This window comes from Rhipicephalus sanguineus, chromosome 5, assembly GCF_013339695.2.
Source record: "Rhipicephalus sanguineus isolate Rsan-2018 chromosome 5, BIME_Rsan_1.4, whole genome shotgun sequence".
NCBI classification, from domain to species: domain Eukaryota; kingdom Metazoa; phylum Arthropoda; class Arachnida; order Ixodida; family Ixodidae; genus Rhipicephalus; species Rhipicephalus sanguineus.
Window position 1 is genome coordinate 179,197,301 of NC_051180.1, and position 15,785 is coordinate 179,213,085.

Genomic DNA, 15,785 nt, shown 5'->3' on the forward strand with positions numbered 1-15,785 from the left:
CAGTATGTCAGGACGGCAGCAAAATATTGTCTACCCTCGTTGCTCGCGGGGGTAACATGCACAAAACAACAAATTTAACCACTCTCGGTTGACCTGAAAAAAAGGTTATAGATTTAAACCGCTCACATAGAGAACAGTGGTAGTTGCACGCTCCCCAGGCCTTCTGTAAACGCATCGTGTCTGAAGAAAAAAAGATCACAGTTTCACCGCGAGCGCGAAGCAATGAATGCGAAGGCAACAAATTGTAATGTTATACGAAGGAAGGCTGGCAGCTAACTCTTTTGGATCCGATCTCGCGTAACTATACAAAATGTTGGTGTAAGAGAATACGGCCGCTCCAGGGAGAGGCGCGCTTTTCGCAGTCTCTTCGCGTTGAGAGCGCGCGTAAAAGAGTATACGAGCCGTTTGCTGATGCCTGCGAGATAGCGAGCGCGCAAGCGATCGTGAACGCGCTTTTAGGATCAAAGTTCGCAGTTGCTGCTCAAGCACCCCCCCCCCCTCGCATCCCTCCATGCTTATTCAAGGCGGGCGGGGTGTTTCGTTTCTGCTTGAGCAGCACCGACGGCAGGTCTAACACGCTGGGGGATGTTATCGCATGCGCCCTCCGAGTGACGCAGATGGGCCAGCTCGTTTGATCTCTGCATCAGCCGCTATCGTCGCCGCTGCTCGCGAGCTTTTACTCACGGGTAGAACCTACGATGCGCGGTGGGATGTTATCAATTTGGACTTTATACTGAACATGACGGCGACGACAAAAACCCGTCGAGAGTGCCGGTATAATTGCTATCGCAAGAAAAGTAGCCACGTGACGGTCTTTGGTTGGAAAATAACTTAACAGCGCAGTCAACTTTAAGACTTTTCGACTTTAGGACTTTTAGGACTTTCTTTTTCTTTAGGACTCTAGAACACTCTCTCCCTAAATAAAAATAGAGCAATATGTCCGTTGGCACTTACGAACATGTACTCCCTATTTCCATATAATGAGAGCCATCTGTAAGTTCTACGTAGATCTTGTTCGTGGATCTGAAGGAATCTGAAGGACAGTTTTTGCAGTGTGTGGTTTGACGCGCTCCTGTTCTCTCGAGTGCTCTTCCTGAGTGCTGAAGTTCAGCTTCCGTAGCAGAGATTCGGCAACGGCATACAAGACCGCCCGAGGAAAGCCAGCCTTTTCCAGTCTGCCAATCTGATTACACAGGCTGGTCTGCATCATGTGCGGACACGATCTGCGCAGCGCGGATTGAGGGCAATGCTGAGCAATACTACGTTTTACAGTCTTAGAATGCGCGGAATCAAATGGCAAAAGCTCTTTTTTACTGCGAGGCATGTAGGCACAGCAAACATGATCGCTTTTCACGTCCAGGTTAATGTCTAAAAACTGCAAAGCATTGTCGGTAGGAAGCTCATGAGTGAAGGTTAATCCTTTGGCGCTCTTCTGTCTCTTTCCTCCGGCCCTTTTTCATGTTCCTAGCTTCGCGCCACTTACGATATGTTCAGCAAAGTAATCAGAGACCCAGCCGGAACCCTCACCACCGCGGTTACCTTCAGCTCGGCCCACTAAAAGCAGGCAGCATGGCTGCGCGCTCATTAGCTCACAGCAGCGAAGGTGATAAAGCAGTAGATACTGTGGGTTTTCGAATAAAAAAAAGGATTTTCTCTAAGCTGCAGCAACAGCAACTGATTCATATCTTCCTAAATTTTTCTTTAAGCACACACACACACACACACACACACACACACACACACACACACACACACACACACACACACACACACACACACACACACACACACACGCACGCACGCACGAATAACGCAACGCCGTAGGCTCGCTGCCCGCTGCCAGCTACGTCAACTGTGAGTCAAGAGTGTCTGCCAAGTAATCGAAGGCTCTGTTTTCCGTGCTTCATCAGCTTCTGGGCACATATTGTGTTGCAGGACTGCTCAGTCGCTGATACAGCGTTAACCATTTCCGAATATGCTGCAAAGCGACGCGGCCCGGCCAGAGCAGACACGCGTACTCACGTGGTGGGCTTAATCTCCAATTCAAACACGCCGTCATGCCTGCGTCGTCGTTCCACCAGCTTAATTCATTGTTAGGCACACATCCCTCCCCTCTGTAACTCCATTCTGTCAACGTAACGTCTGCGCGGGTTTAGTTAGTTTGAGCACGGTAAGTTCGTGTTACGTGAGGTGTCTTCTGGGAAAAACGTGTCGCAGGTGATCTCTAAACTGACCTATAACCGGGAAACATGGTTATCGCTCTTCACAGTCTCTAATGAAAGCTTCACTAAAATTGAGTGGGTCATGATGAGGGATCCGCAAATTTCATTTTTTTTCGCGCTTAATAATCTTATGATCAATTAGGTTCATTCCTAATATCTACTCCCTGGAAGTATGGCCTCCATATAACGATTATCTTGTATTCGTAGTGGAAGTTTAAAAATAGGTGTTCCCATTTAAACTCTTTAGATCATAACACGAGATGTCTCGTAAAAGTTACTGTAGCCGCCCATAAATTACAAGCAAATGCGTGTAGCTCATTTCTCGTCTGTGCGCCTTTTATAGAAGATTATTCAACCAAGCTACTCATCATCGTGATGAGTATGAAGCGAGGAATTTTTCCCAATTGACGCCAGGTGAAGAGACTCCCGTAGTTCATCATAAAAAATACGTGGTTCTTGCATTCTAAGTACACGGAACACGGCCGTGCAGTAAGATGGTTACTTGACGACGCACTGATTGCCCGTTTCCCAGAAACCTTTAACGGATCTCCGCCAGCATGAAATTAGGCAGCGATACTTATATAATTGCGTTGATATTTTGAATAACTGTTGCAGAGTGATTTCTTTTGTCTATATTTCAACTGACACACAAGTGCTGCGCGATGAGCGTGACTGTCCTTTACAATAAGAAATGGTTTGCGTCACTCTCGCTCTTCGGATTCCCTCCCTAGCTTAAGTTATAGATCATGTTGAAAGCGTAACACAACCTCCCGTTTAGGCAGTCAGCAGAAATAAAAACAACGTTGTGATTTACTGCCTTTCACTTTTACTGCCTTCAGGAAGGAACGCGGTCTCCACTCACGGCTGCGCTTGGGTGGAACACATCGCGACTGAACTGGCATGCATTTCTGACCATCGCAAGTGGAAACAAAGAAAGGAAAGTGGCCGCCTGGCGCCTGTTGTGGCATTCGGAACAGACTATTCGTCGCCACATTGGCCACGAAACAAGCCGGGATCCATTACACGAGGAATGTACGCCGCTTCGCGGTAAGCGGAGACTGCGGCGGCGCCTCCACTCTCTTACCCAGCGGGTCCCTTATATGCATGGCCTTTATCATAGTACATGTACGAACTTCCATTCTGCTCGATCCGTCTTGCGTGCAAGGGAAGAAGCAGAGTCCAGATCGGACAAGCCAGAAGGAAAACGAATGCTTCCACTGTGTCCTGAGGATGATCACGTAGCCAGGCATCGCACTCACCTCAATACAAGGGGATAACACCCTGGCTGATCGACGACGGTCCCTGCAGCCGAGTGGCTGCTGCGATGCGCGCTGTTTTGTGTTGATAAATAGCTGTAGTTTTTTTTGTCTCATTTCACAGTGAAAGGCAGTAAATCACAACGTTGTTTTTATTTCTGCTGACTGCCTAAACGGGAGGTTGTGTTACGCTTTCAATGTTCGTCGCGACACCAGTATGGCCGTGCAAAGGTGCACAACTGCAATTATTGGTTTAGCATGTTCCGAGGCGAAATATCGCGAAGACGAATATCGCCTCGTGGGCCACCGATGGCGGCGCTGCGGCGGTCTTATTTGCGGACACTCAAGATGATATACAGCGACTGGCAGATATATGCGGAAGGGAATGTGAGGCTCTAGGACTAGGATTTAGTGCAACAAAATGTGGATTGATGGTATTCAATGATCACGAAGACCATGCGGTCATAATACAGAGCCAAAAAATACCGAGGGTAAGCGAGTACAAGTACCTCGGAGTATGGGTAAATGAGGGGGATAGATATATGGAGGTACAAGACAAAGCATCGGTAGCAAAGGGAAAGAGGAATGCTGCAATTATGAAGCACAGAGCTTTATGGGGATACAATAGGTACGAGGTGCTTCGAGGGCTGTGGAAGGGTGTGATGGTTCCGGGGCTTACATTTGGGAACTCGTGGTGTGCATGAAGTCAGAGGTGCAATCAGGAATGGATGTAAATCAAAGGACGGTGGGCCGCCTCGCGTTGGGCGCTCACGGGAATACGGCAAATGAGACTGTAAAGGGTGATATGGGATGGACAGGCTTTGAAGTGCGGGAAGCTCAGAGCAAAATGAGATTCGAAGAGAGGCTGAGGAAAATGAAGAAGAGTAGATGGGTAGAGAAGGTTTTGAGGTATTTGTATATGAAAAGCGTTGACACGCAGTAGAGAAAAAGAACTAGGAGGCTCACCAGTAAATATACGGCTAACAGTGCGGGCGATATGGCAACAAGGAGCATTAAGCGGAAGGTCAGAGAGGCGGAGAGGACTTATTGGATGGCAGCGATGGAAAAGAAGCCGGCTCTGAGTAACTACCGAAAGGGAAAAAACGAAATAAGGAGGGAAAGGTTTTATGATAATTCAAGGGGAAGCGCTTTACTGTTTGAAGCAAGGTCGGGCTGCCTTAGAACGCGTAGTTATAAAGCGAGATTCAGTAACGAAGAAGAACAATGTACATGCTGCGGGGGAACTAAGGAAACGATGGAACATGTACTGATTGAACGTGGCGATATTCACCCAGGTATACGTGTGGGCACGAGTCTACATGAAGCCTTGGGTTTTAAGGACAACAATGGAAAGCTGAACACGTCCGCGATAGAAATAAGTAAGAGACGGTTAGAGTATTGGTGGCAGAAAAGTAGAGATAAAGAACAAAAATAAATAATGGGGGAAAAATAAGGTCATTCTGCCTTAAGAGGCAGAGAGATAGACCGTGAATTTATATTTTTTGGTATAATAACATAGATTTAATCAATGTAGATAAGGTATTAGGCCAACATGAAACAAGGAAGCCTTTTTTTTTTCTTCGAGCCTGGTGGCAGACATGTCACCGCCCCGTTATAAAGGGGACGCTCATAGCATCCATCCATCCATCCATCCGGCGACGCAAAGGCGGGGATTCGGCTTTTGTCGTCTTCTAGGCTCTCGCTAGAACATCAGCATTTTCATTATATTTATAGTTGCTCGACTACTAGCTGTATTTTCTTGTAATGATAGTTCATTCGATGGCTGCTATCATTACAGGAGGTTAAGAAACGTTAACATTTAACGTATGCTCTATATTGCCGCATCCAATCTGCACAGCGACAACAAAGAAGAGCTGGCGCAGCAAGAGAGGAAGACGAGTGAGCTGTGCTATATCCGACTTCTGCTGTTTCTGCGTCGTGACAATATACACAGAGCCATCGCGGTCACGATCATGCCACCGAGTTTGTAATGTTGCTCACTGGGCTGGATGACGTTGAAATAGTTTACGTGAAAGCGCGAACGGCCCGCCAAGCGAGTTAAAGAGAGTCTGCGCTGCTTTGGAAGCGAAGCGCGATCAATTTTACGGCTTATTCGTAAAAGCTAGCGTTATGTAAAGAGACTTGACCGAAAGTTCACACTCCACGCCCCAATTGTAGTCACGCACAAAAAACGTTTGCCGACAAAATGAAATTGATAACTTCATCAACGAGCGGGTTATTCCGGACAACTAGCGTAGATTGGGCGAGTTGGATGCACGTTAAAACTTGTTACACGTACTATCGTCTCCGAAGGAAACGCCAGCACTGGTGCGCGTGGTACAGTTCGCACCGTTATGATTAGAGATAGATAAGTTCCTGCGGTTTGCCGCTCGTGCGCCAGATTCATGCGTTCGATTGCGAAGTGCTGCCCAATCGTGTGTGCGTGCATGTCAATGTTGATGACAGGACGGCGCGCATTATACAGTTCCTAATGCTGGGAGAACGCGCTCCGCTGTTCCGTGTTTCATTTGTCACCGATAATACAGCTTGATAAGCAGTAGCAGAAAGCGGCGAATATGTCCAAGAAGAGGAGAAAGAAAGCTCTTTCCCACAATTCTTTTGGTCCCTTTGGCTATTTATTGCTATTCTTTACCGCGCTGTACCAGATTAAATATTTTACGGTGAAAGCTTTGGATTCCTGATCAAACGCCAATATTCCCCGTCGGCACCCCTAGTCGGCACCGTCAACACGAGTGATGCAAAAAAATCATCACACGATGACGTAACCTTATGACGTCCTCATGACATCACAGAAAGCCAAAATTTGTGGCGTCATAACGTGGCGTCAAATGATGGCGTCATCATATGACATCATCGGTTTGCATTCTCTCCGTGATCGGTGGGTCGATCACGGAGGCAATGCAAGACCAGGTGATGCCCAGAAAGCTTGCAATGCCCCCGATCCTGGAGGCAGTGCAAGACTATGTTACGTCCAAAAGGCATACGGAAGAGGGCGTGGAAGCAACAATACATCGACTGAACAAAAAGAAGAAGATGGATTTCGCCTTCGAATTGTCTTAGGCAAATGCATAAGGGACCCTGCGAGTCTTTTTTAGTACAGAGACCGCTTCATGCCCTATCAGGAGTCGACCGTTGAGGGTGAATTACACTAATTTATTGCAAACAAATCTTACTACGACTTTCGATGCGAAAGCTTTGTATTTATCTGCGTTAGTATGATTACACTAATTCTGTTCAGCATACTTTAAAACGACCGGGACGAGTAAACAAACGTTGGCTTATCAACTTTGGGATTAAAATATGCTGCAAAAAAAACAAAACAAAAAAAACTCCGCACAGCCTACGAAATATTTCATATCACCATTGTGCACCCCCTTTTGACACGTGTTTTCAGCCTTTTTATTTCTTGTTTAAACTTCAACTAATTACGACGCGCTTACACGGCAGCTGCTGAAAGCTTGGATTTAATCAAAGGTTATTTCCTGTAACGACCATTTATTTTTATTTTGATGACGTCACACGTTGCTTGTCATGCGGTTAAAACTCCGAAAAAAAGGAATAAAATCGAAGGAGCAGGCTTGGCAACCGAACCCCCGCAGCACCCGGTATACGTATATTGCACTTTAACGCAGACACGGTAGCCGAAGCCTGAACGCTGAAATGAGCGATCGAAAATGGACAGGAGAGTCATTTTGGTTGCGCCACGGCCATAGAACAGTAGCAAAAAGGAATCGTCGCCATTTTTGCCGATTTACACATTGATGGCTAGCAGACGACACCAGGAGCAATCGACATACTGAATGTGCTCCTGACGGCAACTCCGCTCGATTTCGCTGGATATTTTGCTTGAACATTCAGTACAAATTGCTTTATGCACTTGCCCACTAATGTTTCAATAACTTGAGCAGGACAGATTGGCCGGTAGCGTCGAGCAGCCTTCACAGAGCTAGCGCGCGCGCGAAGAGCGGCACCCCAGTCCTCTCTCTGACGTCACACGCGAGAGGGCGCTACTGAAAGATCTCGAGGCGAATACTGGGCATCTGATGGATAAATGGATGTGTTCGTTTAGCCACTTGCGTACTAATTACTATTGACCACGCCTGTACTAACGTCCAGTTGCAGCGTGGCTTAAAAGCTATGGCGTTGTGCTCCTAAAAAACGAGGACGCGGGTTCGACTCTGCCACCGTGAAGTCGGAATGCAAAAGGCCCTCTGTACTTAGGTATAGGTGCACATTAGTATAGCTGGGGACATAACGATTCGTTGTTACGTCTATTAAAATGTGTGCATGCACGAAAGCAAACACGGGAAGAAAATGTTGTAAACGCTCTACCGCTATTTGAAGAATTTTCTCCAGAAGATTCACTGGCGCACCGAGTTCAGCGACCTTGCGAAGGCCACATGATAGGATGTTACATAGTCGTGCATTTAACTAAGGAATTTCCGGATGCATATGCTGCGCAAACATCTATAATTGATGAGTGAACTTCCTCTGACTCGTTGTTTTTGCACTGCACACCATTTGAAAGAGTGAAGGGTATTTCTACGAACGCTCGTGCAGCTTCTAGTAAATGTCTTTAGTGGTTTTAGACGTTGGTCACCTTTCAAGGATACTCAGTTCAGTTGAGTTTTACTTTTTAAGTGCGTTCATTCAGGGAGTTTAACAAATGGGGCGGGATTCCATTTTAAATAACAAATACAAACAGTGAAGGTTCCTATAACATTGAACATTATTAGCTATGCGACCCTGGAAAGTAGGCAATGAGGCGGTGGCGGCGATATCATAGGTTCCGACTTTTCGGTCTGAAGATATACATACTGTCACACGTAGCGAAGGAGCAAAGCTAGTGGTGTGCGATGGCGAGGGGGCAACTTGAAATGGATAACTGCATGGTGCGGTAGGATATGCGTGCTGCAGCTGTCATGTACGGTGCTTGCTTAGAGAAGAGGAATAAAAATAAACTCATGATAAAGGGCGAGCATAGCAATGCGGCGGTGATAAGAGAGGATCAGCAGGGCGCATTGAGCTTTTAAACATGAAATACAGGTGTCCTATGTACAGTGCTCGTCAAATGAAACCCGAACACCGGCAAGCCTTCGCAGTGGTATAGTGCGCGCCGTCCAGTTATCACGTGGACAGGCGCGCATATGCGCAGTGCGGTCAAACCGGATGCGCCCGCCTATCAATGGTGATGACTGGACGGCGCGCACTATTCGCAATGCCCATAGACTGTCGCGCCGCCAAGCGGAATTCAGGAGCGTCCTCTCGAGGAGGGTTAGTAGACGACAAAATGGCAGCACTACGCAGTCGCTCCCTTGTTAGGCTGTGCTAGCCTCAGTGTTAACGCGTTGGCAAGAAAGGAACACTACGACTTTGTATGTTCCCTACATCAGTGAACAAACCATGCCCTCCGCGACCCGAGAAATCTGATTCGCTCTTGCGAGACGCGAAGTTTTCGTGAAAATACGTGGCAACTCGCGCTTTCAATGCGTAGCCCACAGCGTACACATACCATCAGCTTCGCGAGGTTTTCTCTAGCCACGTAGATTAGTTAAATGTTATTGTCTGACATATTCAGTTGAAGCTCACCCTGTTTTACTTGCATATAGCATTGGTCAGTGTTTCTTGTAGTGCATGAGTCCCATATTCACTGTACGCGGGAGGCCGCGCGGTCTCGCGATGTGCTCTTGTATAACTTAGCGATCACAAGTTAGCGATACATTAAAATAGGGCCTCTATCCTATGTCAACAAAGCGCTGTTACGAATCGTGCGAGCGACGTTTCAGTCATTCGAGGACGCGTCTGCTCGACGCCTTTCGTGGAGCGAACGCTTTCCACGCCGTCCTTCGCCAGTGTGTTGGGTTTCATAGCCACCGCTGCGCCGCTTGTTTTTGTATGTTTGTTGATAGGTGGCAGCACACTGCAAGCAATTTGCTTGTTGACCGGTCTGAGAGCGAAATGTTCTCCGCGCCCAGACATCTCTCTAATTGTAAACGTGGTGACGCGGAGTGGTCGAAGTCGTTCGGCGGAGGAAATTCTTCAGATTGCTTTCAGCAGCGATGTTGAAAGAAACCATCTTGACGACGAGGATTTTTCACTGGACGTAGAAGACTGTGAAAGCACCGAGAGTGACAGCGACGATGAACCATCAGCTGCTAACTCACGAGGAGCGAGTTGCACTTCACGTCCCCTCGTGCGTTAATGTTCTTTCACACTCGTAAGTCACTTTGCTTGTATTTAATGTATAATATCCTTGAGCGAGATCAAAATAAAAGCATAGTTCCTCGTGTGCATTGCATGTATCACAATTATTGTGGATATTATGGAGCGCCGCATGCCGCCAACACGCTCGAGCTCTACCAGCGAAGCGAAATGGTTAGAGCGATGGAACGTGCAGTCGCGGCCACAATCCACGCCTCTCGGCTAACTTCTTCGACGTTGCGAAAAGCATACGTGTGCATTCCTTCGATATTCATGTTTCAATCGTGCTGATGGAACCTGCAACGTGCGAGTGAAGTGAATTGCGCACGGCTAGAGTCTCAGCATGGCAAGCGCTACTGAATGGGATGTTAAATGCTTATGTTCCGTTGAAGACGTAACTCCGCGTTCCCGACTGCGCAAGTAATGACGACGGCGTATTATGTTTGCAAACCATTACCACGTTAAACGTATGGTCCCGTGCAGCAGCGATGGCGCTACTCGCTGGCGGCCTACTACTGCCGCAAATCCGTCAGGCAGGCTCGGTACGTACTACCTCGGAGTGCCGTTCAGAACGTCAATTTTAGTTCATGCAGTTTTATGTAGCACGCACAGGATTTCGCAAAGCATCGTTATGCACGGTAACGGAGCTGAAATATAACCTTTCACACCGCAGCAGATAATTAGGTGGCGAGCACTTTTCATGGTTTGGGAAAGCATTTTAGTCTCATATTCATTTCAGCGCAGCTCATGACCTCATCCGGTGAAAGTGGCACGGGCCTTACGTCCGCACGTCCTATCTGTTTCTATGCTAACAAACGGGTTGACCCTCCTCCTGGCGCCATCTTGAAAAGCACGGCGCGCCACCTATAGTTCGTGGGCATTGCGAATACCATGCGAAGGCTTGCCGCTGTTCGGCTTTCATTTGACGAGCACTGTACATGAGAAATAAATGAATGGGAGGGCCCGATTTTAGTTCGCTACCAATACAGTGAGTAGACACGCTTAATGCGGACTCCCGTTGGCAGATGATTCCACATGTGGGCTACAGATTTTTATTTCGGTCTTACAACTTACAAGTAATTTATACGTTGTGAGGACGAAGAACGACGCTACACTCTAAGAAAAAAAGGACTAAAAGGGGTAGGGAGGTTAGTCCTTTTGGGGATCAACTGATTTGCCACAACCAATAGTCCTTTTGGGGATGAACTGCAAGGGGATAAACAGTTAGTCTTTGAAGGATTAACTGCAAAGGACTAACGGTTGCTCCTGTAAGGAGTAACAGTTGATTTTCGGATATGGTCCCTGAAGGAGCAAATGTTACTCCTGTAAGGACTAACAGTTGGTTTTTGGAAATGGTCCCTGAAGGAGCAAATGTTACTCCTTGAAGGAGTATTGGTTGATCCTCAGAAATGATCCTTGGGAGAGCAAATCGCGCTTCGCAAGTGTAAAAAATGGTGGCGAAGTTACTGGGCTCTTAGGAACGGACATTTCACGGAAACATGCCACTTAAATAGTGCTTTAGAAGTGGTACCCAACTTACATGTATTAACTGCTATTAATGCATTCAGTGAGCGCTTGCAAGCAATAATGCTGATCATTCGAATTTACTTTGCCGAACTTGAGAGAAATTGTGTATACCGGCTTCAAGACTTGCCCTAGCGAGAATACTTTGAATCCTATGAACAAGGTAAAAACTTGGCGAGAAGTGGCAAACCACGACACGGGAACACAGGTCACATGAATGACACCAAACACACACACATGCACAGTGATTCAGGTTACCAACGGTTTTGATTTCTTGATTGTGTAAGTTGCAGATAACCTACGGTGTTCTATAAAGTATTCAAGGAAGAAAGAGAAACACGATTCTATTAACATCAATCTTTATTTTTACGAAAACACCAAAAAGGAACGAATGCCATCATTTAGTTGGTGTAGGGCCTGTTCCCGAATTACTAGGGCGAGTCCTACCTGGAAGAAATACAAAAAAGAAAATTTTGTTACAAAATAAAGTAGCTAGAAGAGAACGACTTAATGACGTAAGCCCCAATAATTGCGCAGTCGCATGCTCAAAAATATGCGACGTACAATGCTTTTTTAGTCTTCATATTATTTATAATACAATGTACCAAGGCAATGAAAATAATAAACTTACCTTTAAAATTAGCCGAGGGACGTTGTTTGCAGAGCAAGTAAATCCAGAAATTGTTGATCACACCTCGATGTGACGGCGTCCATCTCTGAAGCTTTGCAGAAAGGAAGCTGCGATGGAGTCTTGCATGTAAGCTGAGGTGTCAATTTTTCCGCAGGAAAGTTACGATGTTGGGTCCAATAAACAGCCGGTACACAGAAACAAACGTGCATGCGCGTCCACAATTGCAGCACATGCAGCGAGGTATGTTCTTCACAGCTGCGTTCATAGTCTGCGTAAATAGCGGCACTCGCTGACCCCGAAATAAGAGCAAGATAGATCACAAGTGACAAACAAGACCCGCACCCGACACTCCGGCGAGCGATACTGAAGAAGGAGTGCGGCGCGGAAGGATACCCAACATAAGCGCTGAAACGTCCGTCAGATTTACACGATTGTCACCGCCAGTGAATATTGGGAAGCTTATTGGTGAACTAAGTTTCAAGTCCTCATAATTTATGACACAATATTAACACACTACAAATTAAATTAAACTTTTCTCGCGTTATTTTCTTGATCGCAGCAGTAAGCGGGCCGACGCGCCGATGCCTTCTTGTCATCTGTGCAGTGGACATTTTGAACATGCGTTCGCCGAATTCCTTACCCCTCAGGTCGTCGCCGCCTGCAACCCGCACCGCGACAGAGTAGAAAGGAGGGCTTCGGAACAATAGGGCGCACCTGGCCGAGAGCTAAGCTCATGACCTTTGAAAGAGGCATTCGTGGGTCTACGATCACTGCTTTGCGTTCGTTCGATGCTGAGCCTTGCTGCAAACAAAGGCCACAGAAAAAACGTCTTCCCTTCAACCTCTACCCGCAGGAGTAAATGCAACCGTTCGTCCCCCCATTAGTCTTTTCCGAGGTACGTCTAGTCCTCCGAATTTGCACACGACACGCACTTCGCGGCAGTTGGGACTAACGACACGATTTGAGGACTAAATCTGACTTTACTCCCCCTTCAGCCGGTTTTTTTCTTAGAGTGTAGGGTTCGACCGCTTGGGCAGCCAACGGGAAGAGGAGGTAGACGAAGAAGAGGCAGAATATAGAACAGCTTAGTGTGCCTCGATGTGTGCGCCCGGACAAAACGCGCATCAAGGCACCCTAGAACAGCTGGCCCAGGAACGCCCTCTACTAACTATAGAACGTGAGGCGCTACGTTTATGTCTCGGGCTTTCAAAATTTTTAGCTAATAATATACTTTACCATGAAACAAACCTGCCATGTCTTCAAACTAGGTTTAGAATTTTAACAGTTCAAACATTTCTAAACATATATGCCTCCCAACACAGACGCTCCCAATATGTATTTCTTAGAGAGCCGTCCACATTTTGTGAATGTGAATGGTCTCGACTACATCGCCCTCAAATAACGTTCGTGCAAAAGCTCTTGGAGCCATTACAAGTGACATTTAGTGATATAATCTACCCAAACGCACTCAAACACACAACAGCAATAGAATATGATGACATATTTCCAAAAAATGCTAAGTTATTGCCCATTAGATATTTAAACGGGTTGTTGGAAGACCACCTTTTTTTGAAAACGGATAAATTCACTAATAGCCACAAATGCTTCTGTTACTGATGAGAAGGCAGGGGTGGTAATTTATTCAGCAGCACTAAATTGTTCATTTTCCTTTCATTTGCCCGACTTCACACCAATATTTCAGGCAGAATTAGTTGCAATTCTTCTTGCTTTGCGGAAACTCCCAGTACATATCTCTTCAGCAGTTATATTAACGGATTCCTTGTCTGTGTGCACGGCATTACCAGTGCTGAAAAGGCACCTATTATGGCACAGGATGAAAAGGCACCTACTACGAAGGTGCGGCCTCCTCTGGAAACATCGGCCAGTCTGCCTGAAGTAGTTTTAAGCGTGGAGCACTTTAGGGGCTCTGGCTGCCGTCTCATGTCGTCTGACGTCGTCGCTTTGCGACACGCTCAAAGTACGAAAATAGGCAAAAAGTGGGCGTTACAGGTCAACATATACCAGGTAAAAAATTGGGGCACGCTTAAGCTTCGCCTTTAAGAGTTGAACGCTGTAGCGATATCCGGCTCCATCCTCATCGTGCTCTCTTTTGCTTCATGTCGAAGCGAAGCGCGAGGAATACAGCCCAGAGTAAAGAACACACAGGACAAGCGCTAACTGGTAACTACAGTTTAATGGAAAGAAAATCCGTACTTTATAGTTAGCAATGACTACACCGACCTGACATCATGTGAGCGTCCTTGAAAAACCAAACAAACAAAACAAAAACAGAATTAAACAGCTGTAACCACTTGCGTAAAACGAGCAAACATGGGTTATCTACAGAACTACGAACCGAGATAACTTCGGTTCGTAGTTCTGTAGATAACTCATGTTTGCTGGTCAACTGGTGACATGTACAACTGCTGACATGTCAACTGCCGACATGTATTAGTGACACTATCAAAAGCTTTGGGTGGATTGACTGCAAGGATGCATCAGGTGTATCGTCAAGAGGCTTCTTAGAACTTTTATCATTTTATCTCAAGTCAACGTTCATCCTCTGGGACGATAAACCTTTTATTCAAAAACAAGGATTTTGTATTGGGTCTTGTATCGCTCCTCTTCTCAGCGACTTATTTTTAGCCCAGTTGACAAAAAGCTACTTAGCTTGTCCTCTGACGTAGGTACGTGGCGAATGTTTAGGTACGTCGACGACTACCTGATCATTTTTAAACGCGACCGAGTTTCTCTGAACCTCCAGTTACTAACGTACTAGTGCCTAGACCCTTTGTCATTAACGCATGAACTGCCTACTAATGACGGGAAGCTCCGCTTCCTTGATATCAAGTTCACGTTCCTTGATAACCAGACCTGCTGGCAGTATGATCCAAGGGGCAACAAGCAGTGTTTGCCGTTCAGCTCATCTCACACCAAACTCGTTAAAAGAAGCATCGTGAGACACTGCCTAGATAAAGCTATCAGCAAATCATGTGAACACTGTGTAAAGGACAGTCTCTGGAAGCAGTCGTCCCGCCTCTTGGAAGATGGCTACCACGTGCACATCCAGGTGTTATGCGCCGAGGCCTTGATTAAGAAATAGCGGCACGCTAATCAAGGTCGTCGTTCCAACGCTGATGCCACGCGAAGCAAGATAGCTGTTGTGCCGTACATGCACAAAATCTCGCATAACATAAAACGGGTGGCGTCATGTGCTAATGTGCAGGTAGTTTTTTCCGCCCCGTGCAAGCTTAGTTCTATTTGCAGACTAAGTAGTCCAGCACCGCAAAACGCCTCTGCTTGCAAGATAAGACACAGGACTCAGTTCGTGGACTGTAGGGAGGCGGTGGTGTATCAGATTCCCCTCTCTTGCGGAAAGCAGTACGTCGGACAGACGGGGCGCTGTCTGAATGACAGGTTACGAGAGCACTGCAACCTTGTCAAGAAGGGTAACGATGGCTGGCTCGCGATGCATTGCAGAGCTTGTGGGTGCGCCGCGGTTTTTGATAACACCAAGGTGTTATTGACTAACCGTGATGAACTAACGAGACTAATAACAGAAGCCGCCAAAATCGCGAAGTTGGGTAACGATTGTGTAAGCACGCCGTCCCTGTCCCTGTCATAAAAAGAATTGTATTTTTTGAACATACATTAGTTCTGTGGTTGGTGCGCATATCTTGTATAAAAGATTATGATAAGAAAATATCACTTCTCTGCACGTCTCCTGTTAAAGTCAGAATGCCAGAAAAGTACTTCTCTGCGCATGACATCTGGCTGTAGCGTTTGAGCATCACCACTGTATATATTCGTGCTTCGGTTGAAATAAACCATTCTGTTGACAGTTAGCGCACGTGTTGTGTCCTCCCTTCTCGTCCTTGTGTCATTTTGCGCTGAATTTTTCGGAATGTCTTACCAACAAGGCCGGATTTC